The following is a 27732-nucleotide window of genomic DNA, read 5'->3' as shown; positions in this document are numbered from 1 at the left end:
CCATCAGGATCGTTTTTCCTTTGTGGCTCCTGAACTCTACCCACACAGATTTGACACCTTCTGACTCTTTATCATTCTTGCTATCGATTGAATTTCATTCACTGGGGGAGGAGATTCTACAAATATCCCCATTATCAATGATGGAAGTGGCCACACACCAATGCAAAAGATAAGACAGAAGCATTCACAGCAATCTTCAGCCAGGAATGCTGAGATGATGATCCAACTTGGAATCCTCCTGTGGTCCCTGGCATCACAGAATCATTCTGCCAATTCGAATATTCAATGGAACTTCAAGAAAGTGAAATCCAAAAGACACGACCCACTATCACTAATTTCCATACATACAGACAAAGAGGGACACCGCTTGAACTGGGAAAACACACATATCCTAGGACAGGTGAAACAAAGATACACACGAGAATTCTTAGAAGCATGGCATTCTAATCAGAACTCCATCAATAAACACATTGACTTAGATCCCATCTAGCTTTCCTTGAAAAGAAACCCAGAAATGACATTACCCACCTTACGAAACCAAGATTTCTAAATAGAGAGGTGGAACATACCACCACCATTTCACTGGAGACTCTCACTGATGATGTTACTTAGTAATGGTGATGAAATGTCTGCAAACAAATCTTCCAGCACAGCGAGCTAACCTGTATACTTATCATCAACCTGAGCTACAAATCTTCTCAAAAATTGCTGATGGCATTTATTTTGTGAGGACTTGAATGTAAAAGCAGGGATGTACGTCTGAGGCTCTATAAGGCTCTGGTCAGACCACATTTGGAGTATTGTGCGCAGTTTTGGGCCCCATTTCTCAGGAAGGATGTACTGGCCATGGAGCGTGTTCAGAGGAGGTTCATGAGAATGGTACCAGGAATGAAAAACTTAACATATGAGGAATGTTTAAGGACTCTGGGACTTTACTTGATGGAGGTTAGAAGGATGAGGGGGTATCTCCTTGGTAGGAGAAACCAGGACCCGAGAGCACAGCTTTAAGAAAGGGAGGACCTTTTAGAATGGAGATAAGGAGAAACGTCTTCAGCCAGAGAGTGGTGAATCTATGGAATTCATTGCCACAGAAGGCTGTGGAGGCCAAGCATTGAATATATTTAAGATTGAGATAGATAGGTTCCTGAGTATCAAGGGTTAGAGGGGAAAGTGGGAGAATGGGGTTGAGAAACTTATAAGCCATGATTGAATGACAGAGCAGACCTGATGGGCTGAATAGCCTAATTTGTCTTATGGTCTCTTACAGTCTAAATTAGTAGTCATCACCAACCAATGAACTTATATTTTACCTATAGTGTCTCTCTATTGTGCTGGGGCCCTGATCCTGAGATTCAGTTTATCTTGTGGAAAACGAATGTTTACAAACTGAGAGTCAAAAAAGCAAACATGAAGCATCTCTTCCCCTCTCTATTGAATTCCCACGCTGCCTCCAAATTTCCCAAACTATATATTCACAGGTTGTGCCTCACTCTAGATGTGGTCTCTCCTTCCTGACTGTGCAAAGCTTACTGATGAAGGTTCTTGAGTTCTAAAGAATCTTCATTGGAATCATATCGTGAACTCTGTTTCTCTTCAGACCTGCTAAGTTTCTCCAGCTATTTCATTTTTTGTGTGGGCTAGGACTGAGTTTATTGGCCTCCAGCGACTGCAACCATCTTCCTTTGTGCCAGGAATTACTCCAATTAATGGAGAGTTTTTCCACTGCTTCCCATTGATTCTAATTCTGCCATGGCTCCTTGATACCACAATTGGTCAAATGCAGTCTTGATGTCAAGGGCAGTCACTCACATCTCACATCTGGAATATTGGTCTTTTGTCCATGTTTGTACCTGTAATGAGGTCAGGAACTGTGGCTATCACTCAAAGGTCAATGGCTTATTTCTGACTCAGAATATTGTAGGATCGAAGTCTCATGCCAAACACTTCATAATAAGAAGTAGGATTGAATTAGGTTTATTGTCACATCTACTCAAGTACAGGAATACAGTGAAGAATTTGCAATGTTGCCCCATATGGTGCCATCTTAGGTTCAAAATACAAAATAGAGAGATAAAGTTACATTACCTTACAGTTATTAATAGTGTAAGTTAGAAAAATAACAACTAAAGTTAAAAAGATAAACATTGCAGTCTTTCTATAAAGGGCCTGCAGTAGATCAATTCAGGGAGCTTCCATATATCGTCTGAACAGGCTCACAAGCCCCTAACCATCTGCACCAGTCCCAGGTCCAACAATGGTCTGCCCCCTCTGATCACGTTGGCTGTCTCAGCTCTACTCCGGCCTCCAGTCCACAAGCCGTCCCACTCCACTTGGGGCATGCTGACCATCCCTGCTGTGCTCTGGGCATGCTGGCCACCCCAGCTCCTGACCCTTGCAGCACTGTATTGAGGGATTTCTGTAATGTTGGACAGCTATGTTTCAGGTTAAATCCAGGCCACACCTATTTTTTCAGGTGCTCATATCCAACAATGCTTTGCAATGTGATTTGTTACACCATGAGAGAATTTCCAGAGAAGTGACAAAACCATTTCTGAGAAATTTTCTTATGGAAATAGGGCACGATTGATGTTCAATGTACAAAATTAACAGCCACAAACTGCCAACCATTCAAAACATTGGATATGTGTAAAATAAAGTTCCAGCTGCTCCAGGGGAGTGTTAATATTATCTCCAAACAGAAAATTTCTCAACTAAACTGTGTTGTTAGGTGTACAGAGGATATTGTGTCACCTTATGGAATTTCATTTTATCTTTTAAACCGAATCATGACCATCAGGACAATATTATGTATTCCGGATGATGCAGGTAGGTGCTGCATTTTGAATCTAAATGTTGCAGAGTAGAGGAAGAAGGTAGCCTTTCCTATCTCCTTCAAAAGGATTGACCTATAAGTGACATTCTTTCCACATATGAACTGTCCAGTCACATCTTTACTCAAAAACGAAATACAGGAAACTTGAAATATTGTGGGAGAAAAATCTGCCACCCACAGCATGACCACGTAAAAACACAGAAGCAGGTCTATGAAAAACAGAAATTAAGTCTGCCAACATACATGGGACACATCTACAATGCTCCAGTCTTGGCCAAACAGGCTAACATAGAAACCAGACATGGCCAAGCTACTCCCAGACCAGAGAATACACTTTCCAAACAGCCTTCACAGTAAGTTCCCAGTTCCAATTAGGCCCCAGTACCCTAAGGGCAGGCTCATTTCCCATTGAAACCGATATCATATAAACATTTTCTTATAAAGAGGCAGACCAAGAGATCCCAGAAGACTTTGCTCGCAGGTGGAACACAATGGACAGACCCGGATGCCAGGAGAAGGAACATTTACACATGATTCATGCGGATGGGAAATTCAATGAAGAATCCTCGAGAAGACATTCTCACCCACTCACAGAGATGGCTGGAATCTCCTGTGTCAATTACAAATGAATTGCTAATGCTGGACGCTTGATTAATTTCCATTCAATTTATTCTTGTTTTAATCACGTTACAATTATCACCTTTGTGTTGTACCCCTATAAGGCATGCCTGCACCTTCTATTCTGGGAAGAGCATTCTGGCCATCTGTGCAGAGAATCAGTTCTGTGTCAGCCTGGTCAATTTTTCTTGCACGATATCGCTTTGTTTAATAAACCACTTGTCAATTTCACCGTGATCCTCGTTTGTGGTCTCTGATTCATTGGGCTGAATTTCTCTGACAAGTATAAAACAGAGAATGTTGAAAATACTCAGCAGGTTGTCTCACAAACAGAATATAGGAGGCATGGTTAGTAAGTTTGCAAAGAGACGTTGATCAGTTAGGTCAATAGACTGAGCAGTGGCAGATGCAGTTTAATTTGGAGAATGTGAGATATTGCATTTTGGTAATACAAACAAGGACAGAACTTATACAATTAATGGTAGGGCCTTGGGTGTAGAACAGAGGGATCTTGGGATTCAAAAAGATAATTTTCCAAAAGTTGTTTCACAGGTAGGCCAGGAAGTTAAGCTGTTTAACATGTTTGCCTTCATTGCTCAGACCTTTGAGTATAAGAGTTGGGACATCATGTTGAGGTTTTACAGGACATTGATGAGGCCTCTTCAGAGTGTTATGTGCAGTTTTGTTTGCCCTGCTACAGGAAGGATATAACTAAATTGGAGAGGGATCAGAAAAGATTTACCAGGATATTGCAAGAAATGGAGGGTTTGAGTTTGGGTTTTTTTTAACTGGAGCGTAGGAGATTGAGGGGTGATCTTATAGAATTTTATAAAATCAGGAGGGGCATAGATAAGGTGAATAACAAGGATCTTTTCCCTAGGATGGGGGAGTTGAAAACTAGGAGGCATATTTTTAAGGTGAGGGGAGAATACTTTAAAAAGAACACGGGCAACTTGTTTTACACGGAGAGTGGTTCATATGTGGAATGAACCACCAGAGGAAATGGTGGCTGTGGGTGCAGTTACAATGTTTAAAAGACATTTGTATAAGTATATGAATAGGAAAGGTTTGGAGGGATATGAGCCAAATGCAGATGAAGGGGACTAGTTTAGTTTGGGGACATGGTCGGCGTGGACTAGTTGAAGGGTCTACTTCCATGCTGTGTGACTTTAATTTCACCTTCCCTCACCCTGTCCTCTTAAGAACAACTTTATGTTAACAGTGAGATCCAGTAGAGGGTGGTATCTGCACTCTTTATTTTAATTCAGTACTTCAACCAATGACACTTCTCAGCAAATGAATAAAGTAGCACTGCCAACAGGACAATGTTGGTTTCAGTTGTTCTCCAGAAATCGATAGGTACGTGGATCTCACAATCATAGGTCAAGGGGAACAGCATAAATACATTTTTGCAAAATCTACATTTGTATTTGAAAATAAGGGAACAGAGTTATACTGGTTAGGTGAGAAGCGTTATGGTGGGACTTAGCTCACTTTTGTGGGAGCTTGCGATGTACAAATTAATCATTACATTTCCTACATTTACAGCAGTTGAATTGGCTGTAAAGTACTTTAGAATGCCCTGAAAAGTGCGACAGAAATTTAACTGCTTTTCTTTCTCTGTTGCAAGACAGAGATCAGAACACTTGATACCAACTGAACATTAAAGTATTCTGTTCTACAGAGCCCAGTGCCAATCCAAATAGTGTACTTATCTCTGAACTAGCCATACAGATATACAGCATGGATACAGACCCTTTGGTCCAACTCGCCCAAGCCGACAAGATATCAAGCAAAGAACAAAGAAAATTTACAGCCCAGGAACAGGCCCTTCGACCCGCCAAGCCTGAGCTGATCCAAATCCACTGTCTAAACCTGTCGCCCAATTCCTAAGCATCTGTATCCCTCTGCTCCCCACCTATTCATGCATCTGTCCAGACACATCTTAAATGAATCTACCATGCCTGCTTTCACTACCTCTGCTGGCAACGCATTCTAAGCACCTACCACCCTCTGTGTAAAGTACTTGCTGCGTGTATCCACTTTAACTTTTCACCTCTCACCTTGAAAGCGTGACCTCTCATTATTGAATCCTTCACCCTGGGAAAAAAGCTTACCTTTATCTACCCTGTCTATATCCTTCATGATTTTGTAGACCTCAATCTCCTTTTTTCTAATGACAACAATCCTAACCTACTCAGCCCGTCTTCACAGCTAGCACCTTCCATACCAGGCAACATCCTCGGAAACCTTCTCTGCACCCTCTCCAAAGCGTCCACATCCTTTTGGTAATGTGGCGACCAGAACTGTAAACAGTATTCTAAATGCAGCTGAACCAATGCCATGTACAATTTTAACATTACCTGCCAGCTCTTATACTCAATACCCTGTCCGATGAAGGTAAGCATACAATATGCCTTCTTGGCCACTCTATCCACCTGTACAGCAATCTTCAGGGTACAATGGACCTGAACTCCCAGATCTCTCTGCTCATCAACTTTTCCCAAGGCTCTTCCGTTTACTGTATAATTCGCTGTAGAATTAGATTAGATTAGATTAGATTAGATTACTTACAGTGTGGAAACAGGCCCTTCGGCCCAACAAGTCCACACCGACCCGCCGAAGCACAACCCACCCATACCCCTACATTTACCCCTTACCTAACACTACGGGCAATTTAGCATGGCCAATTCACCTGACCTGCACATCTTTGGAATGTGGGAGGAAACCGGAGCACCCGGAGGAAACCCACGCAGACACGGAGAGAACGTGCAAACTCCACACAGTCGCCTGAGGCGGGAATTGAACCCGGGTCTCAGGCGCTGTGAGGCAGCAGTGCTAACCACTGTGCTACCGTGCCGCCCACAGACTTGCCAAAATGCATCACCTCACATTTGCTTGGATTGAACTCCACCTGCCACTTCTCTGCCCAACTTTCCAATCTACCTATGTTCTCCTGTATTCTTTGACAATCCCTTATGCTTTCTGCTACTCCCCCAATCTTCATGTCATCTGCAAACTTGCTGATCATACCAACAGTGCCCTCTTCCAGATCATTTATGTATATCACAAACAACAGTGGCCCCAGCACTGATCCCTGTGGAACACCACTGGTCACCTTTCTCCATTTTGAGAAACTCCTTTCAACTACTACTCTCTGTCTCCTGTTGCTCAAAATTTTCTTTATCCATCCTGCACACCATGTGACTTCACTTTCTCCATTAGTTTACCATGGAAACCTTATCAAACACCTCACTAAAGTCCATGTATATGACATCTACAGCCCTTCCTTCATCTATCAACTTGGTCACTTCCTCAAAGAACTGTATTAAGTTAGTAAGGCACAATCTCCCCCTCACAAAACCATGTTGCCTTTCACTGATAAGCCCATTCTTTTCCAAATATAAATAGATTTCATCCCTCTGTACCTTCTCCAGCAACTTTCTCACCACCGACATCAGGCTCACTGGTCTGTAGTTACTCAGAATATCCCTACTACCCTTCTTGTACAGGGGGACAACATGAGCAACCCTCCAGTCCTCCGGCACCTCATCTGTGTTTAAGGATGCTACAAAAATATCTGTCAGGGCCCCAGCTATTTCCTCTGTCACCTCTCTCAACAACCCGGGATAGATCCCATCTGGTCCTGGGGATTTGTCCACCTTAATAACCTCTAGACTACTCAACACATATTCCCTACTTATGTCAACGGGATCCATCTTCTATCTCTAATCTCAATATTCATCATGTCCCTCTCCTCAGTGAACACTGATGCAAAGTATTTATTCAGAATCTCACCCATTCTCTCAGGTTCGACACACAGTCTTCCTTTCTTCCTCATCCTTTAGTGGACCAATCCTTTCTCTAGTTACCCACTTGCTTCTTGTAGAAGAATAAAAGGCTTTGGGATTCTCCTTAATTCTGCCTTCCAAAGCTATTTCATGACCGCTTTTAACCCGTTTGATTCCTTATTTAATCTTCCGATAATTCTCCAGGGCCTGTTCTGTTCTTAGCTGCCTGGACCTTATGTATACTTCCCCTCTCCTCTTGGCTAGTCATATGATTTCTCCTGTCATCCACGGTTCACAAATCTTGCCTTTCCTATCCTTTGCTTTCAATAGGACATGCCTCGCCTGCACTATCTAACCTATCTTTGAAAGCCTCCCACAAATCAATGTGGACCTCCCTTTAAGTAGCTGCCCCCAATCCACATTTCCCAGTTCCTGCCTAATTTTGATATAATTGGCCTTGGCCCAGTTTACTACTCTTTCCTTAGGATCACTCTTATCTTCATCTATGAGTATTCTAAAACTAACAGAATTGTGGTCACTGTTCCCAAAGAAATCCCCCACTGCAACTTCTACTACCTGGCCTGGCTCATTCCCCAACACCAGGTCTAATATGGCCCTTTCCCTTGTCAGACTATTGACATACTGCTCTAGAAAACTCTCCTGGACACTTCTTATAAATTCTGCCTCATCCAGAACTCTGACACTAAGTGTATCCCAGTCAACGTTGGGAAAATTGAAATCTCCCATCACCACCACCCTGTTGCCTCAACATCTTTCCATAATCTGTTTACCTATTTGTTCTTCTACGTCCTGTTTACTGTAGGGATGCCTGTAATACAGCCCCAACAGTGTAACTGCACCCTTCTTATTTCACAGCTCCACCCATAATGCCTCACTACTCAAGCCCTCCATAGTGTCTTCCTTTAGCATAGCTGTGATATCATCCCTGACCAGCAATGCGACTCCTCTCCCCCTTTTACTTCCCACCCTTTCCTGTCTGAAGCGTCTATATTCTGGAACATTTAGTTGTCATTCATGCCCTTCCTTCAACCAAGTCTCTGTGATTGCAATAATGTCATACTCCCAGGCACCAATCCAAGCCCTAAGTTCATCTGCCTTATCCACAAAAACCACTATATAAATCTAGTCCCATTTGCAAGCATTTGGTCCATATCCCTCAAAATCCTTCCTATTCATATACCCATCCAGAAGCCTTTTAAATCTTGTAATCATACCAGCCTCCACCACTTCCTCTGGCCACTCATTCCATACATGCACCACCCTTTGCATAAAAAAGTTATCCCTTAGGATCTTTTTATATCTTGCCTCTCTCGCCCTAAACCTATCCCTTCTAATTTTGGACTCCCTCACCAATTTTGGTGTCAACTGCACCCTGTATGTTCTACTTTTGAGTCAGTTCTGTATCTAATTGGCTATTCTCCCCATACTCCATGTGATCTAAACAGTCTTCCATGAGGAACCTTGTTGAATGCCTTACTGGGGTCCATATAGATCACATCCCCCACTCTGCCCTCACTAATTGTATCCGTTACTTCAAAAAAACTCAGTCAAGCTGGTGAGACACCCTTTCCCACGCACAAAGCCACATTGACTATCCCTAATCAGTCCTTGCCTTTCCAAATACATGCAAATCCTGTCCCTCAGGATTACTTCCAACAACTTGTCCACCACCAATGTCAGGCTCACCGGTCTATAGTTCCCTGGATTTTACTTACCACTTTTTGAAAATAATGGCATAACATTAGCCAACTTCCAGTCTTCCTGCGCCTCACCTGTGGCTATCAATGATTCAAATATCTCAGTAGGGGGCCCAGCAATCACTCATAGAGTCATAGAAATGTACAGCAGAGAAACAGACCATTCGGTCCAACTCGCCCATGCCGACCAGATATCCTAATCTAATCTAGTCCCACCTACCAACACCTGGCTCATTTTCCTCCAAATCCTTTCTATTCATATACCCATCCAGATGCCTTTTAAATGTTGTAATTGTACCAGCCTCCACCACTTTCTCTGGCAGCTCATTCCATACATGCACCACTGTCTGCGTGAAAAAGTTGCCCCTTAGGTCTCTTTTATATCTTTCCAGTCTCATCCTAAACCTATGCCCTCTAGTTCTGGACTGCCCCACCCCAGGGAAACGACTTTGTCTATTTATCCTATCCATGCCCCTCATGATTTTGTAAACCTCTGTAAGGTCACTATTCAGCCTCCGATGCTCCAGAGAAAACAGCCCCAGCCCATTCAGCTTCTCCCTACAGCTCAAATGCTCCAACCTTGGCAGCATCCTTGTAAATCTTTTCTGAACCCTTTCAAGTTGCACAATATTCTTCCGATAGGAAGGAGACCAGAATTGCATGCAACATTCCAAAAGTGGCCTACCAATGTCCTGTACAGCCGCAACATGACTTCCCAACTCCTGTACTCAATGTTCTGTCCAATAAAGGAAAGCATACCAAATGCTTATTCACTATCCTAAATACCTGCGACGCTACTATCAAGGAGCTATGAACCTGCACTCCAAGGTCTGCTTTTTCAGCAACACTCCTGAGGACCTTACCTTTTTTTTATGGTCAAAGAAATGTTTTATTATACATATTTAGACAGTTTCTTGAACCGGGGGTTCATATCCATCAGCTCGATCCACTTTAGCACCAGTTCCTTCACCTGATAGTTTGCCTGAGCCACTTCCTCCTTCACCATGCAGTTCCATCAGTTTGCCCAATTCAAACTTGGGCTTCTTTAACATTTTGACTTTTCGCACATAAACGTCGTTAAGAGGGTAAATGGACTGACAAGCTTTTTCAATGTCCTTACCAATGCTGTCTGGGATCAGCTTGTTGACAATCTCCTTAAGGTCATTGGTTTGCACTTCACGAGTCATGATCTCCACCATCTTTTTACAGATTGTACGAACTTGCTGGTGTTGAGCATAGGAGGTTTTACGAATCTGGTTGCTGTGCTTCTTAGTGAACCCGACACAAAACAGGCGAAGCAAGTATCCATCTGTGGTTTTGACACCAATGTGGGCTTCAATCATAGTCTGCCATTTTTTAACCATAGAGCACATCTTATCACGTGTTAAGTCCATGCCATGGAAGTTGGTCAGACAGTTTTTGTCCTGAACGTCCTCTACGATCAACTTAAATTTGCGGAAGGCCACTTCATCATTCTGCAAATCAGCTAGACTCACTTCAAACACACGGCCTTTTAAGCCTTCTGAGGCAATTTTAGTTCCCTGATTCGGAGATGCCGGTGTTGGACTGGGGTGTACAAAGTTAAAAATCACACAACACCAGGTTATAGTCCAACAGGTTTAATTGGAAGCACACTAGCTTTCGGAGCGACGCTCCTTCATCAGGTGATTGCACCCAATCGGTTTTTGAAAGTTCTTGTATGATACCATCAAAATTAGCCTTTCTCCAATTTAGAACTTCAACTTTTAGATCTGGTCAATTCTTTTCCATCACTATTTTAAAACGAATAGAATTATGGTCGCTGGCCCCAAAGTGCTCCCCCACTGACACCTCAGTCACCTGCCCTGCCTTATTTCCCAAAAGTAGGTCAAGTTTTGCACCTTCTCTAGTAGGTACATCCACATACTGAATCAGAAAATTTTCTTGTGCACGCTTAACAAATTCCTCTCCATCTAAACCCTTAACAGTATGACAGTCCCAGTCTATGTTTGGAAAGTCAAAATCCCCTCCCATAACCACCCTATTATTCTTTCAGATAATGGAAATGTCCTTACAAATTTGTATCTCAATTTCCTACTATTACGGGAAATTGCATTCGAAGAACCTTTCACAAGGGTTATGATTGATTGTTGGTCCCCAAGAACTAAAAGTGGGAACCAAATTTGCTAACCATACTCGATGCGTCTACCAGATGTCTGGAGGCAATTCCATTACAGAGTATCAAGGCAAAAAGGGTGGTAGCGGAGTTAGTAGCTTTCCTTACCCGATATGGGCTACCCAAAGAGATTCAGTCATTCCAGGGGTCTAATTTTTCTGCTAGGCTGTTTTAGGGAGTCATGGATAGCTTAGGTATACAGCACTTTAAATCAAGTGCATACCATCCTGTATCCCAGGGAGCTTTGGAAAGGAGGCATCAGACCCTGAAGACCATGTTAAGAGCATACTGTCATGATTAGGTTAAAGGTATTCCATTAATGTTGTTTGACATTTGAGATGCCCCAAATGATTCTACTCAGTTCACTCCTTTTGAGTTAATATTTGGGCATGAATTGTAGAGGGCCTTTGAAATTAATCAAAGAAAAATCGATTGGACCGAAATCAGAGATCTCAAACTTGGATTATGTATCGGAGATAAGGGAGAAATTACATCAGGCTGGTGAGTTACCTAAACAGTACCTGAAGAAGGCACAGCATAGAATGAAGCAGGTGGAAGATAAAAAGTCTAAAATTCAGACGTTTTCCCGTGGGGATGATGTATTAGTATTATTACTAGTGGAAGGAGATCCCTTCAAAGCCAGGTTTAGTGGTCCCTATCAAATTGAGAAAACATTGAGGAGAAAGTGAGGACTGCAGATGCTGGAGATCAGAGCTGAAAATGTGTTGCTGGAAAAGCGCAGCAGGTCAGGCAGCATCCAGGGAACAGGAGAATCGACATTCCTCTTCAGGAATGAGGAAAGTTTGTCCAGCAGGCTAAGATAAAAGGTAGGGAGGAGGGACTTGGGGGAGGGGCGTCGGAAATGTGATAGGTGGAAAGAGGTCAAGGTGAGGGTGATAGATCAGACTGGGGTGGGGGCGGAGAGGTCAGGAAGAAGAGGTCAGGTTCTTCCTGACCTCTCCGCCCCCACCCCAGTCTGACCTATCACCCTCACCTTGACCTCTTTCCACCTATCACATTTCCGACGCCCCTCCCCCAAGTCCCTCCTCCCTACCTTTTATCTTAGCCTGCTGGACACACTTTCCTCATTCCTGAAGAAGGGCTTATGCCCGAAACGTCGATTCTCCTGTTCCCTGGATTCTGCCTGACCTGCTGCGCTTTTCCAGCAACACATTTTCAGCTGAGAAAACATTGAGTCAGGTAAACTATCTGGTAAAGATGCTGGATCGAAAAACCTGTATCGGGCATGTCTTTGAATATGCTGAAAGCTTACCATAAAAGAGACAGGGAGTTGGAGAAACAGGTGTTAGTTACTGCCCTGCAGAGTGAGGAATCAAATCCAGATGTTGTAGACTTTGAGGTTCCTCAAAATACGCTAAATAATGAGGAAGCCCTTGAGGAGTGGGATAGGTTAGTGAACTATCTGTTGCAGGAGGAAAGAACTCATTTGAATTTTTTTGTTGCAGCAGTATGAGGACATATGGAGGAATAAATTGGGGAGGACTAATATTATTGTGCCTGAGGTGCAAGTGGGGAATGCTGCTCTGAAAAGAAACCATCCCTACAGATTTAATCCTTTCAAAGCCACACAGGTCCAGAAGAAAGTGGATGTGATGTGCCACGAAGATATCATTAAACTGAGTCAGAACCAGTGGAGTTTGCTGATCATGTTAGTTCCCAAACCTGAAGGGACTCAATAATTTTGTGTGGACTATCGAAAGGTCAACGCTGTAATGAAATCGGACTCATACCCCATACCAAGATTGGAGGACTCTATACAGAAAGCTGGACAAGCCAGTTACATCACAAAGTTGGACTTACTGTGTGGTTATTGGCAGGTACCTTTATCAGAGAAAATGAAAGAAGTTTCTGTGTTTGTAACCCCAAATGGGCTATATCAATTCAAAGTGATACGTGTTGGAATTTGTTAAGTGTGTACAAGAAAAATTTTTGATTCAGTATGTAGATGTTCCTATGAGAGAAGGTGCAAAACTTGACCTACTCTTGGGAAATAAGATTTAAAATAGTGATAGAAAAGGACAGATCGGATCTAAAAAGTCTTAAATTGGAGGAAGGCTAATTTTGACAATATTAGGCAAGAACTTTCAAAAACTGATTGGGGGTGGATGCTCGCAGGTAAAGGGATGGCTGGAAAATGGGAAGCCTTCAGAAATGAGAAAACCAGACTCCAGAGACAATATTAGGGTGAAAGGCAAGACTGGTAAGTGTAGGGAATGTTGAATGACTAGAGAAATTGAGGGTTTGGTTAAGAAAAGGGAGGAAGCATACGTCAAGTATAGACAGTAGAGATTGAATAAATCCTTAGAAGAGTATAAAGGAAGTAGGAGTATGCTTAAGAGGGAAATCAGGAGAGCAAAAAGGGGACATGAGATAGTTTTGGCAAATAGGGTTAAGGAGAATCAAAAGGGATTTTATAAATACATTAAGGACATAAGGGTAACTAGGGAGAGAATAGGACCCCTCAAAGATCAGCAAGGCGACCTTTGTGTGGAACCGCAGGAGATGGGGGAAGATACTGAACAAGTATTTTGGCATCAATGTTTACTGTGGAGAAGGACATGGAAGATAAAGAATGTGGGAAATAGATGGTGACATCTTGAAAAATGTCCATATTACAGAGGAGGAGATGCTGGATGTCTTAGAACACATGAAAGTGGATAAATCCTCAGGACCTGATCAGGTCTAACCTAAAACTCTGTGGGAAGCTAGGGAAGTGATTCCTGGCCAGCTTACTGAGATATTTGTATCATTGATAGTCACAGGTGAGGTGCCAGAAGATTGGAAGTTGGCTTATGTGATGCCACTATTTAAGAAAGTTGGTGAAGAAAAGCCAGGGAAATATAGACTGTTTAGCCTGACATTGGTGGTGGGCAAGTCAGAACATAGAACAGTACAGGACCTCTGGCCCATGATGTTGTGCTGAGTGTATATCTCAATCTAAGGTCTATCTAACCTACACACCCCTCAATTTACTGCCGTCCATGTGCTTGTCCAGCAGTCGTTTAAATGTCTCTATCTACTCTATTACCACCGCTGGCCGTGCATTCCACATACCCACCACTCACTGCATAAAGAACCTACCTCTGACATTTCCCCAAAACCTTCCTCCAATCACCTTAAAATTATGACCCCTCATGACAACCATTTCTGCCCTGGGGAAAAGTCTCTGGATATCTGCTCTACCTATGCCTCTCATTATCTTGTACATGTCTGTCAAGTCACCTCTATTTCTCCTTCACTCCAGTGTGAAAAGCCCTAGCTCACTCAACCTCTCTTCATAAGACTAGCTCTCCTGGTAAATCTCTTCTGCACTCTCTCTACATCCTTCGTATAATGAGGCGACCAGAACGGGACACAGTATTCCAAGTGTGATCTCACTAAGGTTTTATAGAGCTGCAGCAAAACCTCATGGCTCTTAAACTCAATTCCCTTGCTAATGAAAGCCAAAACACCACACACCTTCTTAACAACCCTATCAATTTCAGTGACAACTTTGAGGGATCTATGTTCGTGGACACCAAGATCCCGCTGTTCCTCCACACTGTATTCAGTATTTAAATTCAACTTTCCAAAATGAATCACTTTGCATATTGTTGGAGGGAATCTTGAGAGACAGGATTTAAATACATTTGGAAAGGCAAGGATTGATTAGGGATAGTCAACATGGCTTTGTGTATGGGAAATCATGTCTCACAAACTTGATTGAATTTTTTGAAGAAGTAACAAAGAGGTTTGATGAAGGCAGAGCTGTGGACATGACCTATATGGACTTCAGTAAGCCATTTGACAAGGTTCCTCATGGTAGACTGGTTAGCAAGGTTAGATCTCATGGAATACAGAGAAAACTAGCCACTTGGATATAATTTGGAGATGCCGGTGTTGGACTGGGGTGTACAAAGTTAAAAATCACACAACACCAGGTTATAGTCCAACAGGTTTAATTGGAAGCACACTATATCACTTGGATATAGAACTGGCTTGAAGATAGAAGACAGAGGGTGTTGGTGGAGAGTTGCTTTTCAGACTGGAGGCCTGTTACCAATGGTGTGCCACAAGGATCAGTGCTGGGTCCACTGCTTTTCGTAATTTATATACATGATTTGGACGTGAATATAGAAGGTATAGTTACTACATTTGCAGATGACACCAAAATTGGAAGGGTAGTGGAGTGGACAGTGAAGAAGTTTACCATAGAGTACAATGAGATCTTGATCAAATGGGCCATGGGCTGAGGAGTGGCAGATGCAGTTTAATTTAGATAAGTGTGAGATACTGCATTTGCGAAAGGCAAATCAGAGCAGGACTTAGACACGTAATGGTAAAGTCCTAGGGAGTGTTGCTGAACAAAATGTTCTTGGAGTGTAGGTTCACAGTTCATTGAAAGTGGAGTCACAGGTAGACAGGACAGTGAAGAAGGTGTTTGTTATGCTTTCCTTTATTGGTCAGAGTATTGAGTACAGGAGTTGGGAGGTCATGTTGCAACTGTACAGGAAATTGGTTAGGCCACTTTTGGAATATTGCGTGCAATTCTGGTCTCCCTCCTATCAAAAGGATGTTGTGAAACATGAAAGGGTTCAGAAAAGATTTACAAGGATGTTGCCAGGGTTGGAGGATTTGAGCTATAGGGAGAGGCTGAATTGACTGGGGCTGTTTTCCCTGGCGCATCGGTGGCTGAAAGGTGACCTTATAGAGACTTATAAAATCATGAGGGATATGGATATGATTAACAGACAAGGCCTTTTCCCTGGGGTGTGGGAGTCCAGAACTAGAGGGCATCGGGGAAAAATTTAAAAGGGGTTAAGAGACAACATTTCATGTAGAGGGTTGTGCATGTATGGAATGAGCTGCCAGAGGAAGTGGTGGAGGCTGGTACAATTATAACATTTAAAAGGCATCTGGATGGGTATATGAATAGGAAGGGTTTGGAGGGTTATGGGCCAAATGCTGGCAAGTGAGACTGGATTAGGTTGGGATACCTGGTCAACATGAACAAGTTGGACCAAAGGGGTGGTTTCTCTGCTGCACTCTATGACTCTCTGATTCTTAGATATGTCTTGACATCAGGAACAACTCCCGGATTCTCTTACACAATTGCTGAATCTCAAGGTTTCTTGCTAGGCAGTGGTGAGTTGCCAGTTAAGGCACTTTATAGCTTGTCAAATGCCTTATTAACACCACAACTTACCTCATTCATTGCTGGGTGTACTGACATCCAGTATTGAAAAAAGCTGCTGGGTGTACTGACATGCAGTATTGAAAGCTGCTGCAAGGATGCTTTGCATGCAGGAATATAGACCCATCTCTGTATCTCAGGGCTGCTCACTTGCTCTCTTAGCACTTGCTCACTTGGGCGGCACGGTGACACAGTGGTTAGCACTGCTGCCTCACAGTGCCAGAGACCAGGGTTCAACTCCACACTGACTGTGTGGAGTTTGCACGTTCTCCCCGTGTCTGTGTGGGTTTCCTCCGGGTGCTCCAGTTTCCTGCCACTGTCCAAAAATGTGCAGGTTAGGTGAATTGGACACATTAAATTGCCCGTAGTGCTAGGTGCAGGGGTAAATGTAGGGGAATGGGTCTGGGTGGATGCACTTCGGCGGGTTGGTGTGGACTTGTTGGGCCGAAGGGCCTGTTTCCACACTGTAAGTAATCTAATCTAATCACATAAAGTCAGAGGATCTGTACTTCTGCTCTACAGCAGTGGATTATGGCCAGTCTTATGTCTCCCTAAGACAGTCGGGGTGTGTGGCACAGATGGAGCTTAGATGGTCAGGGAGATATACATTCACCAGTTAAGGGTGTTGGCATGACTTGTCCCTGGCAAACTGGTTGATTGCTCAAGGTGAAGGACCAGAGTCTGTGCACAGAAACTATTTGGGGGAGGGGCATTTGTCACCTCCTATACCAGAGGCTGATTGAAGGGAAGCTAAGTAAGTGTAGGTTAATATGTCCAGGTTGGGTGGGGACCTAGAGTAGCATGAAGCCGATGGTATTCACAGGAAAGGGATCGGAATGTTTGGGACCTCACAGATATGTAGGCGCAGAGGCTGGAACCCACTGGCCCAAGACTGCTTACTGTTGCTTTCTTTGGTGGTGGAATTGAAAGAACACAAGGAGAAACAAAGGATGGCGTAACAGCGCAGTGGTTAGCACTGCTACTGCACAGTGCCAGGGTCCTGGGTTCAATTCCAACCTCAGGTGACTGCATGAAGTTTGCATGTTCTCCCTGTGTTTGTGTGGATTTCTGCCAGGTGTTCTCATTTCCTCCCACTGCCCAAAGATGTGGAGGTTAGGTGGATTGGCCATGCTAAATTTCCCTGTTGGGTCCACAGATGTGCAATCAAGGTGGATTAGCCATTGTAAATATGAGGATGGGGTGGGATGCTCTTGGAGGGATAGTGTGGCAGAATGACCTCGTTCTGCACTGTAGGGACTCTATGATGAACTGATGCCCCTTAGATGCACATTGTTGCATCATGTACAAGGGAGTGAGGAAGAACAGTCCAGAAATGAAACGATATGGTGATGTTGGTTCACAACAATCAACAATAAGGCAACCAAGTTGTCAAATGCAATAGAGACAAATGCATTCCTCTCCAGATCAAGGCAAATTTGTTAATTTCCAAAGCAGTTTATTGAAATTTGAAATAAACTAATATAAACTTTGTATCTGTTGTACAATTATCAATTTGACAATACTTGCCTATGTACAAACATGTATCTTTCTTTGGGATAAGTTTGTAATTTTGGGCAAGAAAGAGGATGGAATATTATGTAACACAGTGAGTATGCCAGTATGTCTTTAAGAGATGTATTCAAGATGGCATGTGTAGCCTGTGGCCTGAAGTATACAGATCTCATATTCCACCTTACTTGGGATCACTTGAAGCATGACAATTCATTAGAAGCATGGTTCACTGTTGTAATCTTATAGTTCAACATTAGGCCTGTCTCATAAATTCCTGAGGAATGTAATGCTTGTAGATAATAAGTAGATGTAGTCATTGCCTGTTTCATTCTTCAGTACTATGATATGCACACCCACTGCATCAGGTGAAAGGACTCTATTGAAGGCAAAAATCACACCAAAAGATCAATCTATGTTTTATTTCTGATTTATGCTTCTTGATATTGAGACATTGTCTCTCAATTTCTCTTGGCCTGTAAATATCTATTAAGCAATGTTACACTCTTTAACACTGGGAAAACGTACAATGAAATCCTACGTAAAGCTATCTGATACAATGTTTTCAGAGACTTCTCATACAGTCATCCACAGCAACTGGTAAAAGGGGTAATTTTATAAATCCATACTACTGGCATAACATCTGGCTGCACACTTGCAGGGTGTACATCAGTACCATATCAGTATTTAACATGGTAGAATTTGATTCAGTTTGACAGATTTAGGAGGTCAAGGGATGAGATTACGTAGAACCAAGAATATGTTAGGAGAATTATCATTTCCCAGTGAGTAATGAATCACTGGAATGTGTTGCCAGCTGGTACCCTGGGAGCAGACTCTCTGCCTTCAAGAGGGAGCTGGATCAGTTTGAGTGGGAAAGAAATTGCATCTTCTATTAACATTTCTGATTACCTGCTGCATCTGTGTACTAGTTTTCTGTTTTATCCACAAGTATCCCCTAGTCTCTTTGTGTTGCAGCTTTCTACAGTTTTTCTCCATTTAAGTATTATTCTGTTCTTTTGTTCTGCTTTTAAAATGAACAACTTCACATTTTCCAACATTTGCCCATCACCTTAACCTATCAAGATCTTACAATCTCTCTGTGAACTGGCTGTATCTCTTTCACAACCTGTCTTTCAAGCTATCTTCATATTGTCTAAAAATTAGGCTATAGCACATTCACTTCCTTCCTCCAAGTCATAAATATATAATAAAAATTGCAGCCTCAGCACTGATCCCTGTGACACTCCACTGGCCACAGGCTGCTAACCTGAAAAAGGATCCCTTATTCCCACTCACTGTTTCATGCTAATTAGCCAATTCTCTATCCATGACAAAATACCACCTCCATCGCCATGGGCTCTAATGAATTAACCTTTAGTGAGGAAGCTTGATGAATGCCTTCTCAAAGTCTAAATACAACATGTCTACTGATTCCCCTTGATCCATTCTGGTTGAGACTTCTATTGCTCGTTCTGCTGCATTTATTTGCATGGTGGTTCAGTGGTTAGCACTACTGCCTCATAGCACCAGGGACCTGCGTTCAATTCCCGAATTGGGTGACTGTCTATGTGGAGTTTGCACATTCTCCCCGTGTCTGCGTGGGTTTCCTCCGGGTGCTCCAGTTTCCTCCACAATCCAAAGATGTGCGGGTCAGGTGAATTGGCCATGCTAAATTGCCCATAGTGTTAGGTGCATTAGTCAGGGGTAAATATAGGATAGGGGAATGGGGCTGGGTGAGTTACTCTTCGGATGGTCAGTGTGGATTTGTTGGGCAGAATGGCCTGTTTCCATGCTGTCGGGAATCTAATCTATTTTGATCAGAGTTCAGACAGGAAAAGTTGGAGCCTATTTTCTTGGTCTTTTACAGTTTCAGCTGTGGCCTTTTTATTTTGATCTTTTACAGTTTCTTTCAGTTTGAAGCAGCTTTCATAGCTTTGAACATTCCTGTATCTCTGTCAATAGCTGTGCTTTTTAATAGTTCTTCAGTGCTCAATCTCAGCTCCTACAATGTTTAAAGCTCAGAAAACAATAGTTTGGCCTGCACTATGATTTTATGGAAATGAGTGCAAGGTAGCAGAACCTAGTCAGTACTATGTACAAGGTAAAAGCAATGACTGCAGATGCTGGAAACCAGATTTTGGATTAGTGGTGCTGGAAGAGCACAGCAGTTCAGGCAGCATCCGAGTAGCAGCAAAATCCACGTTTTGTGCAAAAGCCCCGTCTAGTCAGTACTATGGCAAGCCAACAGGCACGTTTGTATAGATTGCATTACTATCCTAAACACATCTCATCGAGGAGACACTTAGAATTAGTGTAGATCAAAGTCTTCATATAAATAAAGGTTTTTTAAAAATGTACTCATAAGACCATAAGACATAGGAGCAGAAATAGGGCCATTCAGCCCATCAAGTCTGCTCCACCTTCAATCATGGTTGATAAGTTTCTTAACCCCATTCTCCCACTTTCTCCTCGTAACCCTTGCTTTCAAGAACCTATCTCTCTCAGTCTTAAATATACTCAGTGACCCCACAGCCTTCTGTGGCAATGAATTCCATAGATTCCCCACTCTCTGGCTGAAGAAGTTTCTCCTTATCTCCATTCTAAAAGACCTTCCCTCTACTCTAAGGCTGTGCCCTTGGATCCTTGTCTCTCCTACCAATGGAAACACCTTCCCAAAATCTCCTCTGTCCAGGCCATTCAGTATTCCATATTTTTCAACCAGATTCCCCCTCATCCTTCTAAACTCCATTGAATGTAGACTCAGAGTCCTCAAACATTCCTGATATGTTAAGCTTTTCATTCCTGGGACCATTCTCGTGAACCTCCTGTGAATACGCTCCAGGGTCAGTACATCCTTCCTGAGATATGGGGCACAAAACTGCACATAATACTCCAAATGTGGTCTGACCAGAGCCTTATAGAGCCTCAGACGTACATCCCTGCTTTTATATTCAAGTCCTCTCAAAATAAATGCCATCATTGCATTTGCCTTCCTAACTACTGACTCAACCTCCAAGTTTACCTTGAGAGAATCCTGGACTTGAACTCCCAAGTCTCTTTGCACTTCAGATTTTTGAATTTTCTCCCCATTTAGAAAATAGTCCATGCCTCTATTCCTCCTGCCAAAGTGCATGACCTCACACTTGCCCATTCTCCTAACCTGTCCAAATCCTTCTGCAGCCTCACTGCTTCCTCAATGCTATCTGTCCCTCTACCTATCTTTGTATCATCTGCAAACTTAGCCAGAATGCCGTCAGTTCCTTCATCCAGATCATTAATGTATAAAAGGAAAAGTTGTGGTCCCAACACTGAGCCTTGTGGAACACCACTTGTCACCGGCTGCCATTCCGAGAAAGATCCTTGTACATGTATTTGGAAATGTGTTGCTGGAAAAGCGCAGCAGGTCAGGCAGCATCCAGGGAACAGGAGAATCGACGTTTCGGGCATATGCCCTTCTTCAGGAATGAGCAGAAGGGCTTATGCCCGAAACGTCGATTCTCCTATTCCCTGGATGCTGCCTGACCTGCTGCGCTTTTCCAGCAGCACATTTTCAGCTCTGATCTCCAGCATCTGCAGACCTCACTTTCTCCTCATGTATTTGGAAAGGCAAGGACTGATTAGGGATAGTCAACATTGCTTTGTGCGTGGGAAATCATGTCTCACAAACTTGATTGAGTTTTTTGAAGAAGTAACAAAGAAGATTGATGAGGTCAGAGCAGTAGATGTGATCTATATGGACTTCAGTAAGGCATTCGACAAGGTTCCCCATGGGAAACTGATAAGCAAGGTTAGATCTCATGGAATACAGGGAGAACTAGCCATTTGGATACAGAACTGGGTCGAAGGTAGAAGAGAGAGGGTGGTGGTGAAGGGTTGTTTTTCAGACTGGAGGCCTGTGATCAGTGGAGTGCCACAAGGATCGGTGCTGGGTCCACTGCTTTTCATCAATTATGTAAATGATTTGAACGTGAACATAGGAGGTATAGTTAGTAAGTTTGCAGATGACACCAAAATTGGAGGTGTAGTGGACAGTGAAGAGGGTTACCTCAGACTACAACAGGATCTGGACCAGATGGGCCAATGGGCTAAGAAGCGGCAGATGGAGTTAATTCAGATAAATGTGAGGTGCTGCATTTTGGGAAAGCAAATCAGAGCAGGACTTATACACTTAATGGTAAGGTCCTAGGGAGTGTTGCTGAACAAAGAGAACTTGGAATGCAGGTTCATAGCTCCTTGAATGTGGAGTCGCAGCTAGATAGGATAGTGAAGAAGGCGTTTGGCATGCTTTCCTTTATTGGTCAGAGTATTGAGTACAGGAGTTGGGAGGTCATGTTGCAGCTATACAGGACATTGGTTAGGCTACTGTTGGAATATTGTGTGCAATTCTGGTCTCCTTCCTATCGGAAAGATGTTGTGAAATTTGAAAGGGTTCAGAAAAGATTTACAAGGATGTTGCCAGGGTTGGAGGATTTGAGCTACAGGGAGAGGCTGAACAGGCTGGGGCTGTTTTCCCTGGAGCGTCGGAGGCTGAGGGGTGACTTTATAGAGGTTTACAAAATTATGAGGGGCATGGATAGGATAAATAGACAAAGTCTTTTCCCTGGGATCGGAGAGTGCAGAACTAGAGGGTATAGGTTTAGGGTGAGAGGAGAAAGATATAAAAGAGACCTAAGGGGCAACTTTTTCACACAGAGGGTGGTACGTGTATGGAATGAACTGCCAGAGGATGTGGTGGAGGCAGGTACAATTGCAACATTTAAGAGGCATTTAGATGGGTATATGAATATGAAGGGTTTGGAAGGATATGGGCCGGGTGCTGGCAGGTGGGACTAGATTGGGTTGGGATATCTGGTCGGCATGGACAGGTTTGACCGAAGGGTCTGTTTCCATGCTGTACATCTCTATGACTTTATGACTCCACTCTCTGCTTTCTGCCAGACAGCCAAGCTTCTATCCATGCTAGCATCTTGCCTCTGACACCACGGGCCTTCTGTGTGACACCTCGTCAAAGGCCTTCTGAAGTCCAGGTAGAGAACATCCATTGGCTCTCCTTGGTCTAACCTGTTTGTTACTTCCCTCAAAGAATTCAATCAGATTTATCAGGCATGACTCCTCTTGATGAAACCATGCTGACTTTGCCCTATTTTACCATGCACTTGCAAGTAATTAGAAATCTCATGCTTCACAATGGATTCCAAGATCTTACCCATGACCGAGGTTAGGGAAATCGGTCTGTAATTTTCTGACTTTTGCCTTACTCACTTTTTAAACAGGAAATTCCAGTTCTCTTCCTAAAAGATCACCACTAATGCCTCTACTATTTCTTCAGCTATCTCCCTTAGAACTCTGGGATTGAATCCATCTGGTCTAGTGATTTATCCACCTGCAGGCCATTCAGTTTTTCTAGCACCTTCTCCTTGGTGATGGTCACCACAGTCAGCTCTGCCCTCTCACTGTCTTGAATTTTGGGATATTACTCATGTCTTCCACTGTGAAGACTGATGTGAAGTAATTATTCAGTTCCTCAGCCATTTCCTTGTTCCTCAATGCTTATCTCTCCAGCATCATTTTCCAGCAGCCCAATGTCGACTTTTGCCTCTCTTTTGCCCTTTATATATCTAAAGAAACTCTTACAGTCTTCCTTTGTATTACTGGCTAGCTTATGCCCATGTTTAATCTTCTCCCTCCTTATCTCCTTTGTTGCCCTCTGTTGGTCTTTGTAAGCTTCCCAATCCTCTGGTTTCCCACTGCTCTCTGCCACATTATATGTTTTCTCTTTTGCTTTTATGCTATCCCTGACTTCTATAGTCAGCCATGGTTGCCTCATCCTCTCTGTACCATGCTTCCTTTCCCTCAGAATGAATCTCTGCTGTGTTTTCTGAATTACTCCCAGAATTTCCTGCCACTGTCTTTCCTGCTCGGCCTCTATCCCAGTCAATTCTTCTAGTTCCTCCATTATGCCTCTGTAGTTGTATTTATTCATCTGTAATACTGTTATCACTGATTCTATCTTCTCCCTTTCAAATTGCAGAGTAAGTTCAATCATATTATAATCACTGCCTCCTAAGGGTTCCTTCACCTTAAGCTCCCTTATCAAGTCCACCGCAATTTGGAAAAGTATGAAGTCATTCACTTTGGAAGGTCGGATTTGAATACAGAATATAGGGTTAAAGGCAGACCCTAGAGGGATTTTGGGGTCCATGTCCATTCATCCCTCAGAGTTGCCACCCAAGTTGATAGGGTTGTTAAGAAGGCGTTTGATGTGTTGGCTTTCATGAACAGGGGGATTGAGTTTAAGAGCTATGTGGTTATGCTGCAGCTCTGTAGAGCCCTGGTTAGATCACACTTGGAATATTGCGTTCATTTCTGGTTGCCTCATTATAGGAAAGATGTGGAAGCTGTAGAGAGGGTGCAGAGGGGATTTACCAGGATGCTGCCTGGACTGGAGAGTCTGTCTTCTAAAGAAAGATTGAGGGAACTACGGCTTTTCTCATTGGAGTGAAGAAGGATGAGAGGTGACTTGATAGAGGTGTACAAGATGATGAGAGGCACAGATAGAGTGGATAGCCAGAGACATTTTCCCATGGTGGAAATGGCTATCACAAGATGGCATAATTTTAAGGTGACTGGAGGAATGTATAGGGGAGATGTCAGAGGTAGGTTCTTTATGTGGGTGCGTGGAATGCACTGCCATCAGTGATAGTAGAATCAGAAACATTAAGGACATTTAAGCAACTCTTGGATAGGCACATAGAAGTTAGTACAAATGAAGGGTATGTAGGTTAGTCTGATCTTAGAGTAGATAGAAGGCTAGCACAACATCGAGGGCCGAAGGGTCTGTACAGTGCTGTTCTGTTCTACGCATTGTTCTATTGCACAACACAAAATCCAGTATTGCCTGTTCTCTCGTGGGCTCCACCACAAGCTGCTCCAAAAAGCTATCACGTAGACATTCCACAATTCCCTTTCTTACAATCCACTACCAGTCCACCTGCATATTGAAATCCCCCATGATCACTGTAACTTTGCCTTTCCTACACATCTTTTGCTATGTCCTGGTGTATCTTGCACCCCAGCTCCTGACTACTATTTGGAGGTCTGTACAAAACTCCAACTATGGTTTTTTTACCATTGCGGTTCCTCAATTCTACCCACACAGATTCTACACCATCTGACCCTACTTCGTTTCTTACTTTTGATTTAATTTCATTTCTTTCCAATAAGGTAACTGCACCACCTCTGCCCACCTGCCTATCTGTTCAATAGGATGTATATCCTTGAATACTTAGCTCCCAATCCTGATGCCCTTGCAGCCATGTCTCCCTGATGCCCACCATGTCATTCCTGCCAACTTCAATCTACGCCACAAGCTCATTTACCTTATTCCTTATAGTGGGTGCATTCAGATATAACACCTTCAGTCCTGTATTAACTGTCCCTCTTCTCAGTGATATTGGTTTTAGATTAGATTAGATTACATTACAGTGTGGAAACAGGCCCTTCGGCCCAACAAGTCCACACCGACCCGCCGAAGTGCAACTCACCCATACCCCTACATTTACCCCTTACCTAACACTATGGGCAATTTAGCATGGCCAATTCACCTGACCTGCACATCTTTGGACTGTGGGAGGAAACCGGAGCACGCAGGGGAAACCCACGCAGACACGGGGAGAACGTGCAAACTCCACACAGTCAATTGCCTGAGGCGGGAATTGAACCCGGGTCTCTGGCGCTGTGAGGCAACAGTGCTAACCACTGTGCCACCGTGCCGCCCACTAACGTTGTCCAGTGTGCTTGAAGTTTGATTCTCACCCTTTCCACACACTCTGTCCTATTTGTGTCTGTGCTGGAGATTTTAATAACCTCTCCTGAGTTCTGCACTCTTACCTCGTCCTTTAATTTGGGTTTTCGAATTTCCCATATAACTGCACGCTCCCCCCCCGCCCATTTAGTTTGAATCCCTGCCTACAGCCCTAGTTATGTGATTGGCTAGGACTCTGAATGAATCTTCAGATGAAGACTGTCCCATCAGAACAGGTCCCTTCTTCCCCAGTACTGGTGCCAATGTCCCATGAATTCAAACCCATTTCTCCCACACTGATCTTTGAGCCACGCATTTACCTGTTTAATCTTACTGACTCTGTGCCAATTAGCTCGTGGCTCAGGCAGTAATCCAGAGATTATTACCTTTTTAGTTCTGCTTTTTCGAGTATTGCTGAATTATTGAAGAGTAACAAGACTTCCATTACACTTACAAAAGATGAAATATGTTGGCAATAAGGTGGCAACATATGAAACTAAAGTGTTACAGAAAAGAATCTGAAAGCACAAAGAAATTTTAAAAAGACTGCAATCATGAAAAATCATAGCGAAATGTTTGACTAGATCAAAGAGAGAACAATGTAATGAAAGTGCTCTACTCACCAGTGGTCTGGCAGCAGGATAAGATCCCTGGATTGCAGTCGAGCTTTGAGTATACACAGGAATGGAAGCATCTACCAGAACCAGTCCTGATAATAAAAGTGTGCAGTCAGCAGACAGACAACTGGAGAAAACATTTGCCAAGTATGGAAAAGGTTTGTGGTTACACAGAAAAGACTAGTACGATAAGGTTAGTACTCTTAACGTATGTAATCAGAACCATTGCAGATGATGTGTTGACCAAAGGGTGGATGAGACTTCACCTTCTTACAACAAAGCCATGAAAATCTTTGATATATATTCCAGTGTCCAAAACAATTGAATCATCAGAAGGATTAGATTTAATAAATAGAGACAATGACCTTCAACAGTCTATAAATTGGCTGGTAATTGGGAGGAGTTATGATCCCAGCAGATGTTAACACAGGACAAGTTAAAATTCAGCAGTATCTTTTAAAAACATTGAAGGTAGATGCAGGAGTAGGCCACTCAGCCCTTTGAGTCTGCACCACAATTCAATATGATTCTGGCTGATCATGCAATCTCAGTATCCCACTCCTGCTTTCTCCCTATACCTCTTGATCTCTTTAGCTGCAAGCACCATGTCCAATTCCCTCTTGAATATACCTAATGAACTGACCCTGAACAACTTCCTGTGGCAGAGAATTGCACAGTTTCACAACTCTCTGAGTGATGACGTTCTTCCCCATCTCAGTCCTGAATGGCTTACCCCTTGCTCTTAGACTGTGAACCCCAGTTCTGGATTTTCCCAACATTGGGAACATTCTTCCTGCATCTAGCCTGTTCAGTCCCATCAGGATTTTATATGTTTCTCTGAGATACCCCTTCAACCTTCTAAACTCCAGACACACAACTCCAAGAAAGGACTTTCACTTTAAAATTTCTTATTCAATTGATTTATGCATATTCATCAGATATGATTCAGTCGTCTGTCCCAGACACACAGAAGTACAGACTAATTAATTGACTCTATCAGCCCTCCTCCTTAGACTGCTAAAACAAATTGAGACTGATTTTCAGCTCTGATCTCCTGGAGGTTTCTTTCTAATTCTCCCAGCTTGGAGTCTTCTGCAAAGTAAAATCTGTTCTTCTACTAGGGTGACCTCTCCTCTGAACTCAATCTGCTCGTGCTCCCGATCATTTGTTTCCGTATCATAAAGCTCAATTATTGTAAACATTAAAAAAAATTACACTCCAGGTAGCTGATCAGAGTCATTATGTTCCTGTTAGAGTGCAAAGTAAGGTAAGGTAGGATTAGAAAATAGTGGATGAATAAAGAGATTGAAGTTCTCATCAAAAATAAAAAGGAATCATGTATTAGATGTAAACAACTGGGCAGGACAGTGGCTCAGTGGTTACCACTACTGCGCCAGGGACCCAGGTTCAATTCTACCCTGGGGTTATTGTGTGGAGTTTGTATGTTCTCCCCATGTCTGCATGGGTTTCCCTCTGGGTGCTCCGGTTTC

At 43.1% G+C, this 27732-nt stretch overlaps 1 pseudogene; it reads right to left on the bottom strand.

The window, feature by feature from the left end:
• Positions 1-9824: 9824 nt before the first annotated feature.
• On the bottom strand, positions 9825-26849 carry LOC122564207 (small ribosomal subunit protein eS1 pseudogene; annotated as a pseudogene).
• Positions 26850-27732: the final 883 nt, after the last annotated feature.

Source organism: Chiloscyllium plagiosum, unplaced genomic scaffold, assembly GCF_037043375.1.
Source record: "Chiloscyllium plagiosum isolate Xiang-an unplaced genomic scaffold, Cpla_swu_hap1 HiC_scaffold_31, whole genome shotgun sequence".
Taxonomy (NCBI): Eukaryota; Metazoa; Chordata; class Chondrichthyes; order Orectolobiformes; family Hemiscylliidae; genus Chiloscyllium; species Chiloscyllium plagiosum.
Note: the sequence above shows the minus strand (reverse complement) of the source record. Positions and strands in the feature narration are given on the sequence as shown.